This window comes from Ursus maritimus, unplaced genomic scaffold (genome assembly GCF_017311325.1).
Source record: "Ursus maritimus isolate PB19 unplaced genomic scaffold, ASM1731132v1 scaffold_11, whole genome shotgun sequence".
Taxonomy (NCBI): domain Eukaryota; kingdom Metazoa; phylum Chordata; class Mammalia; order Carnivora; family Ursidae; genus Ursus; species Ursus maritimus.
In genome coordinates, this window is record NW_024423453.1 from 41,269,755 (window position 1) to 41,277,966 (window position 8,212).

General features: G+C 44.6%; 1 protein-coding gene across 4 annotated transcripts in view; it reads right to left on the reverse strand.

The window, feature by feature from the left end:
* Positions 1 to 7,726: 7,726 nt before the first annotated feature.
* TIGD4 (tigger transposable element derived 4) overlaps positions 7,727 to 8,212 on the reverse strand; it is a 32,119-nt gene continuing 31,633 nt past the window's right edge. For all 4 annotated transcript variants that reach the window (XR_005833906.1, XR_005833905.1, XR_005833904.1 and 1 more), the window contains one exon: positions 7,727 to 8,071. The gene's annotated coding sequence lies outside the window, so the exon portion shown is untranslated. The remainder of the gene's footprint in view (positions 8,072 to 8,212) is intronic.

Genomic DNA, 8,212 nt, shown 5'->3' on the forward strand with positions numbered 1-8,212 from the left:
TGGTATCTCAGTGTGGTTTTGATTTGAATTTCCCTGATGGCTAATGATTTTGAACATTTTTTCATGTGTCTGTTAGCCATTAGTACAAATTTGTTTTTAAAAATATGTTGAGGGGCGCCTGGATGGCTCAGTCGTTAAGCGTCTGCCTTTGGCTCAGGGCGTGATCCCGGCGTTCTGGGATCGAGCCCCACATCAGGCTCCTCTGCTGGAAGCCTGCTTCTTCCTCTCCCACTCCTGCTGCTTGTGTTCCCTCTCTCGCTGGCTGTCTCTCTCTCTGTCAAATAAATAAATAAAATCTTAAAAAAATATATATGTTGAAAACTCCACCTCATACCCATGACGATGGCTACTATTTAAAAAAAAAAACAAAAACAAAAAAAATGGAAAATAACCAATGTCGGCAGGGATGTGGAGAAATCAGAACCCCTGTGCACTGTTGGAAGGAATGTAAAATGCTGCAGCTGCTATGGAAACCAGTATGGTAGGTCCTCCAAAAATTAAAAGTAGAATTACTGTATGATCTAACAATTCTACTTTTGTTTGAGCAGGGACTCAAACAGATATGTGTACACCCATGTTCATGGTAGCATTACTCACAATAGCCGAAAAGTGAAGACAACCCAAATGTTCATCAACAAATGAAATGTTATTCAGGCATAAAAAGGAAGGAAATTCTGACCCATGCTACAACTTGGATCAACATTGAAGACGTTATGTTAAGCAAAATAAGCCAGTCACAGAAGGGCAAATGCTGCATGATTCCACATCTCTGAGGTACTTGGACTAGTCAAATTCATAGGGACAGAAAGTAGAATGGTGGCTGCCAAGGGCTTGGGCGGCCGGGGAGGATGGAGACTTATTGTTTAATAGGTACAGAGTTTCAGTTTTGCAAGATAAAGAACATTCTGGAGATGGATAGTGGTGATGGCTGAACAACAGTGTGGATAGACTTAAGGACACTGAACGGGTACGTTAAAAAATGGTTAAGATGGCAAGCTTTAAGTTACGTGTATTTTATCAGAATTTTTAAAAATAATAATAAAAAATATATTTTGATAACTATATCTCAACATGATCAACATTTCTGGAATCTTATGCATTTTAATGCATTTAAAAATATTATTCTGGAAGAGGTCAGTGAGCTTCACAAGAATGCCAAAAGAACCCATGACACAAAAGATTGAAAACTTAAAAACCCCAGAGGCATTTTTCAGTTTTGAAATTCTATAATTCTCTGCAATGGAAAAAGAAGCAAGAGAAAAAAAGGCTGTTCTATAAAATGGATGAATGTAGCTATATGTAAGATTAGTTAAGCCTTCACTATACATTAATATCTTTTTTCCTAATAAAAACTTTAAGCTGGATTCAGAAATACTGAAAATGTTCTTTAAATCCCAAGAAAGAGCCATCATATCATAATCCGCCTTTTTCTTCAGAACGCTCACCTTGGGGTACCTGGGTGGTTCAGTTGGTTAAGCATCTGCCTTTGGCTCAGGTTGTGATCCCCGGGTCCTGGGATCCAGCCCTACGTGGGGCTCCCTGCTCAGTGGGGAGTCTGCTTCTCCCTCGCTGCAGCCCTTCCCCCATCCCACTCGTGCCCTCTCTCTCAAATGGATAAATAAGATCTTAAGAAAACAAACAAACAAACAAAACCCCTCACCTTGGGAGTGTGTCTCATCAGGTGCTGATGAATTATGTTAATCATTGATTATAACCAATGAAGTCAGGTTTTCCCAAGATACAATAGTGGGCTAAGAGGAGGACTTTTACAACCTTCTGCATATAGGGGGAAAGATCTCCTCTTACTTTTTTAATATCTTGACTTCAAATGGGAAGAGGAAAGTAGCTCAATCTTGAAGGCTTTTTATCTGCGCTGGACACTGCTGGGTACAGGAACTGGGTTTGCGTTGCCAGACCCAGCTGGTCCCACCACAGGAGGAAGGGGCGGTTTAGGCAAAAGGTCAGAAGGATTTTCCTTCCTCAAGGAGAGGCAAAGGCCTCTTCGTCAGTTCTGTTTCCCTTACCTGATCCCTGGGGTTTGTCTAATCACCTAAGCTGCAAGTAGGTCGTTCGCAGTTGTGAAGAATTTGTATATAATTTGTTAAGTAGTGTGTCATTTGTACAGGCTACCTGTCCTACAGAATGCATTCATGAGTCCTGTCTCAGTGGTCTTAGCCAGTGCAATGTCGTCCTCCAGAGGAGACATTTTTGGTTGTCAGGACTGGAGGGTAGGGGTGTGCTACTGGCATTTAGTGGGTAGAGGTTAGGGCCAGGGGTGCTCGAAACATGCTACAAGGCACAAAACAGCTCCCCATACCAAAGAACTCTCCAGCTCAGAGTGTCAAGGTTGAGAAACCCTCCTTTACCTGATTTTGGTAAGAAGAAAATGATTCTGGGATGTCTCTTGAGAGCCATATTGAATGAGGGAAGGTAGACACGGAGGAGAACATAAAATCTGTTGAGTACTTTAGGCTTTACTTATGAGTATTTTTTTTTTAAATATATTTTATTTTTAAGTAACCTCTACACCCAACATGGGGCTTGAACTCCCAACCCTGAGACCAAGAGTCACATGTTCTACTGACTGAGCCACTGGGTGCCCCTACTTATGCATACTTTTAATGCTCACTACCATGTGTTTTAGGTATTTTCTCTATTTGTACAAGTGAAGAACTAAGCTCCATAAACAAGTCACTTATTTGGGTCATAAAGTGACAGAACAAGAACGAACCTGAGCTAGTCTGGCCCTGAAGCCTCTGGGCTGTCTGTTACTTGGGCTGTAAATACTGAAAATTCAGCCGTAATAGGATGGACCTAGTCTGTATTCAGCCCTACCATGCTGCGGACGGAGCTTATACAATACGCATGGCAGCCTTACTCTTTGTTGCCAAAGCAGCATACAAAAGCAGTATTAGATTGTTCTGGGCAGCAGAAATGAATTGAGGAAGAGAAAAGTGAATCTGCATGAAGCTAGTAAATAATAGCACAATATATTATAGCACAATATAGTGACTTGGAATAATAGCGCGGTATACTGACAAGTGTTGAACCGCTTGGCATCAACAATGAATGCTATGGGCTTTGAGAAGGGGACTCATCAGTGTGTGTTGGAGTGGATGGCAAGACTCCATGAAGGCAGTGAGAACTGAGCTTTCAGAGAACGTAAGAGTTGAGCACAGAGTTAAATTCAGGAGAGTAAGATAGTGTATTATCACGATGAACATGGCGTCCTCTGGAATCAGGTTCTCTAGTTTAAATCCTACCTCTAGCACTATAAGTGGTGGGACTTTGGGTGAAGCATCTAGCCTGTTTGTTTTTGTTTTTTCATGTGCAGAAACCAGATACTATATTTTCCTTTAGGTTGTTACGAGAATTAAGTAAGTCACGCGTGGAAAGTCTTAGCATAGTGCGCACCCCACAGTAAATGCTCAGTGAATGTTAGTTAAAAAAAAAAAAAAGGCAGGGTGTGTGTGTGTGTGTGTGCGTGTGTGTGTGAAGGTTCTTACTTAATAGCAACAGAAATCTAGTTAAGCAGGAAATAATTTTACTGGACAGCTATAAGGTAACTTGAAGAATTCACAGACAGGAGGACGGGATCAAGTAACTAAATACAGGTGGGTCACTGAGATGACAGTCAAGGTCATGTGGTGACGGGCAGGGTCCTGCCTTCCACCAAGACTCACACAACGAGGAGGTTCTCCAAGTAGGAAAGGGATTAGACGTTAGGTTGTCCTAGCGGCGCCTGGGTGGCTCAGTCGGTTAAGCCTCTGACTCTTGATTTTGGCTCAGATCAGCCCCAAGTGTGGAGTCTGCTTGAGATTCACTCCCTCTGCCCCTCCTCCTGCTCTCTCTCTCTCTAAAATACATCTTTTTAAAAAAAGATGTTAGGTTATCCTAGATTAGCAAATATCTACTAAAGTGGGTGTTACGTTTTGGGGGACTAAGAATGGATTCTAGGGGTTTGAATTTGCTGGTGAAGGATAATAGAAGAAAACCTCAAACACTGAATGGGCACAGGGTCCGTGGGGAGGTGTTTGGGGGTGCAGATAGAGCCTCCTGACGGTGCCTATATGAACGTGGAAAATGAAAAGTGGCGTTAATGGAAGGCAGAACTTCTAAATCGTCCGCTGAGGTAGCTTAACCAGCAACCAGAGGAGAATGACCTCTTGCCTCTCAGGCACAAGAAGTAGCCCAAAGGGACTGGCCACACGCTCAAAATTTCTCTTAAGTGTCCCGTTTAGTCTCTAAAGTTCTTGTGAATTCAGTATTCTTGTTCACAATATGTTTGTTTTAATATAGAATTACGTTACATACCACTTAAATTCTTTCATATTTTCCCCTCGAAGCTTCAAGTAAAATGTGTGGCTTCACACATCCCCACCCAAATTTGCCTTGTACTCTCCAGAGTGATATGCAAATTTGCAAGCATTCATTCAGCAAGTGTTGATCATTCACCTCCCATGAGCCAGGTGCTACGTATAGAGTCGTGAGTAATAGCCAGTGAGGTCCCTTCTCCCTCACGGAGTGGTGGTCTGTATCTAGTCTAAGGAGCATAAACCCTAGAGGGCTGAGAACAAATGTGGGTGAAGAAATATGGATGGAGTCAATTTAACTCAACAGTCACTAGGCCTTAAAAAGAAAACAGAGTTCACACCAAGTAGGAGAGGCAGACAGGAAGAGGAGACAATCAGACTGAAAAAGTGGGCAGAAAATACATGAAGACAGATAATACGTATGATGTCGTTCTTAATAGACGAATGTCTGAGAGAGTGCAACGGCACGAAGAAGGCAGTGATGAATTCGGGGAGATTTTGCCCTGCAGAGGGTTTTAAGTGACTAGGAGCCGACAAGCAGACGAGAAGGGAAGGGCATTCCGGGCAGAGAAAGACTCAGCGTTGAGAGCCAGCATGCTGTGCTGCGTGTCTTGAGTAAAGAGGGAGTGGAGAGAAGCAGCCTGGAGAGATGAGTGCGTACCACATGTGGCCCCTTTGTCTGTCTGTCACATCAGTGCTGGGACTTTATCTGAATGCAGTGGGGAGTCACCAAAATGTTTTTAAACAGGGGAATGAAAGAAGTCAAATTTGTTTTCAAGAAGCATAACTATGGAAGCAGTGGGTAGGTTGGTCTCAAGGTGGCTGGAAGACAACTTTTGAGACTAGCGTGCTAGTCAAGCAAGGAATGACAAGCAAGTGACAGTCTGAGGTGACTGCTGTAGGGATGGGAGGAGGGGCCAAATCAAGCAGGAGGAAGAGCATGATGGTTACAACAATAAAAATACCAATGAAGATTCATAAAACTATTGCTATATGCCAGGCATTGTTCTAAGGACATGATGTGAATTATTTTATTAATTCACTCAATAAATATTTGAGTACCTATTATATCCCAGACAGAGATCCAGATACAGCAGAATAAAACCAACAAAAATTCTTGCCCTCAGAGAGTTTTCATTCTACTGGGGGAGACAGACAATAAACAAGCTAGATAAATAATATTTAGTAGTTAGATAGTGCTAAGAGCTAAGGAGAGAAAATACTGCGGGAAAAGGGGAAATACAGTGCTGAAGACGGGTGAAAAAATTTTAGAGAACAGAGCCAGGAAAGGCCTCAATAAAAGGTGAGATTTGAATAGATGTGAAAAAATGAGGGACCTAACCACAAAGATATCTGGGGAAGAGCCTTCCATGCAGAGTAAATAGCATGTGCAAAGTCCCGGAGGCAGGAGCGTATGTGGTAAGCTCCAGTAGCAGTGGGAAGATTGGTTTGGCTAGTCTCAAGAAAAGGAGAGGAAGAGAAACTAAAGACATGGTAAAAGCAGTAATAGGGTCCTAATCTTGTTAGACCTTGAAAGTCTTAGTAAGGACTTTGGAGCATCCTGAGCAGAAGAGTGACATGATGTAACTTAAAGTTTACCAGGATCATTCCAGCTGATTTTTGAGACTAGATTGCAGGGCCAAGGGGCACCTGGGTGGCTCAGTCGTTAAGTGTCTGCCTTCGGCTCAGGGCGGTCTGCATTCGAGAGAAAAACACAGGGATGATCAGCATGCAGGTGATGTTTAGAGCTATGAGGCTAGGAGAGGTCAGCTAAGGGGGGAATAGACAGGGAAGAAAAGGGGCTCCAAGGACGAAACCCCGGGCACGCTGACATTCGGGGGTTGTAGAGTTGAGGAAGAAGAAACTATTATAGGAGATGAAGATGGAGCTTCCAGCAAAGGTGGGAGGAAAACCGGGCAAGTGTGCTGTCCTGGAAGCAAGGGAAGAAAGTAGGCCAAGGAGGAGGTGACAAGCCACCGTACAATGCTGCTGGTGGATCAAGTTAGATGAGGACTGGGAAATAATTACTGGATTTAGCAATATGGAGTCTGAGTCCTGTGTTCAGAGCAGTTTCTGAGTGGAGATTCAAGCAAAAATCGGGGGAGAGAAGTTGATGTCAGTGAGCGTAGACCATTCTCTCAAGGAGTTTTGTTCTAGAGAATGATGGGATCAGCCGTGCCAGATGTGGAGCTGGGGACAAGAGAGCTTTTTCTTAAGATGGGAGAAATAACACCATGTTTGTAGGCTGATGGAAATGACCTTGTAGAGATGGACAAACTGATGGAGAAAGGAGGGAGAATTTAGTAGGGAGTGGGCTGGGCTCTAAGGCACTAGAGGTGAGTTGGCCTTAGCTAGAAGCCAAGTTCAGTGATAGACGCAGGAGAGCACGCGGAGAGCACGAGCACAGATGGGGCTTTACATTTAAATTAGTTAAACATTTAATAAAATTTAAAATCCATTCCCTTCAGTCGCACTAGTCACATTTCAAATATTCAGTAACCACTTGTGACTGAGGCTACCCCATCGGACAGAGTAGATAAAACATTTCCATTACAGCAGGAAGTCCTCTTGGATAGTGCTGGTCTGGGGTAAGGCCATGAATATGAACGGCTGAGGTCATGTGGGTAGAGGACAGGGTCCTTGGAGGAGAAGTCAGGGTGTTGGGAACCTGATCCGTGTGTAACCTTGAGATGGCTAAAACTCAAGATGGAGTAATCCTGGGGAAAGCGAAGGTGAGACAGGTATTAAAATCATCAAAATGTGGTAACAGTGACTGGAGGCTGTTAGAGTCTGTTGATGAGGTCATCAAAGCTGAGCGAGTGTGGTCTAGAGGCTTCAAGCAGGGGCAAGAGGAGCCCCATCCCATCTCCAGCCCCACGGGAAAGATCCAGCCACCACTGCAGGGGGCCTCGGAAGTAGCAGCGTCCCTAGGGGACAGAGTTTCAGTTAGGGAGGTGAAAGGCGCACTCAGAGGAGAGGTAGGGGCCAAGGAAGATTTTGCTGGTGACTGACTCAAGTTCCAGAGGGCAGGAGGTGGGAGGAATGACAGATGAGGTCAGGACACAGGGCTCAGATTAGACTCCCAGGGATGAGAGGTGACCTGAGAGTCCTGGGTCTTGTGAGGATCGGGGACATGGTGAGGTCAGTCCTGATGTTCACATGGCAGACTGTGGGGCGGAGGGGCAGGGGATCTGGACAGGAGCTAGACAGGTTGTGGGATGCCCTGGGATGGCTGCGGGGACGGCGTGATTCTGGCACAGAACTGGTCTAACACAGGGCGCTCTCCTGGCTGCTGCCTGATGGGAACCTTATTCAATCCCCACGACACCGTGAAGGGAGTACAGCTGTTATCCCAATTGTACAGAAGAAGATAGAGTCAAAAGGCAGGTAGGATGTAAAACCAACAGGACCTGGTGAATGGAGAGCCATTTTAATTTGCAGGTTGGCTCTGGTCTTAATCACCGGTGAGGAAGTTGAGAAGGGCGTCTATTGGGATGTGAAATTGAAGGAGGTGAAGGGTCTAGGAAGCGGATTCCCAGATTCCCATAGAATAGGTTTTCAGTGGCAGGTGTAGGCAGGGGGGTTCAACAAATGCAAATGAGTTGAAGATGCTCAGAAATACACAAGCAGTCTTGGCTCATGCGGCCGGGCCGGAGAGGATGATTTGGAAGTCAGCAGTCCAAGCCGGAACAGACTTCTCAGGTCTCAGGTCTTCCCAGGGAGAGGTCTTACTACCGCAGGGAAAGCAGAATTGTTTTCTGGGGGTGAGAAACAAGAAGAGATTAGAAGTGGATTTCAATTTAGGAACTTGACAAAATCCCAGCTGCTGCCCTCCAACTACTTGTAGAATGTCTTTTCCCTTGCCGTGCTCTGAAGGATTCTTTCTCAATTTTCCTGCT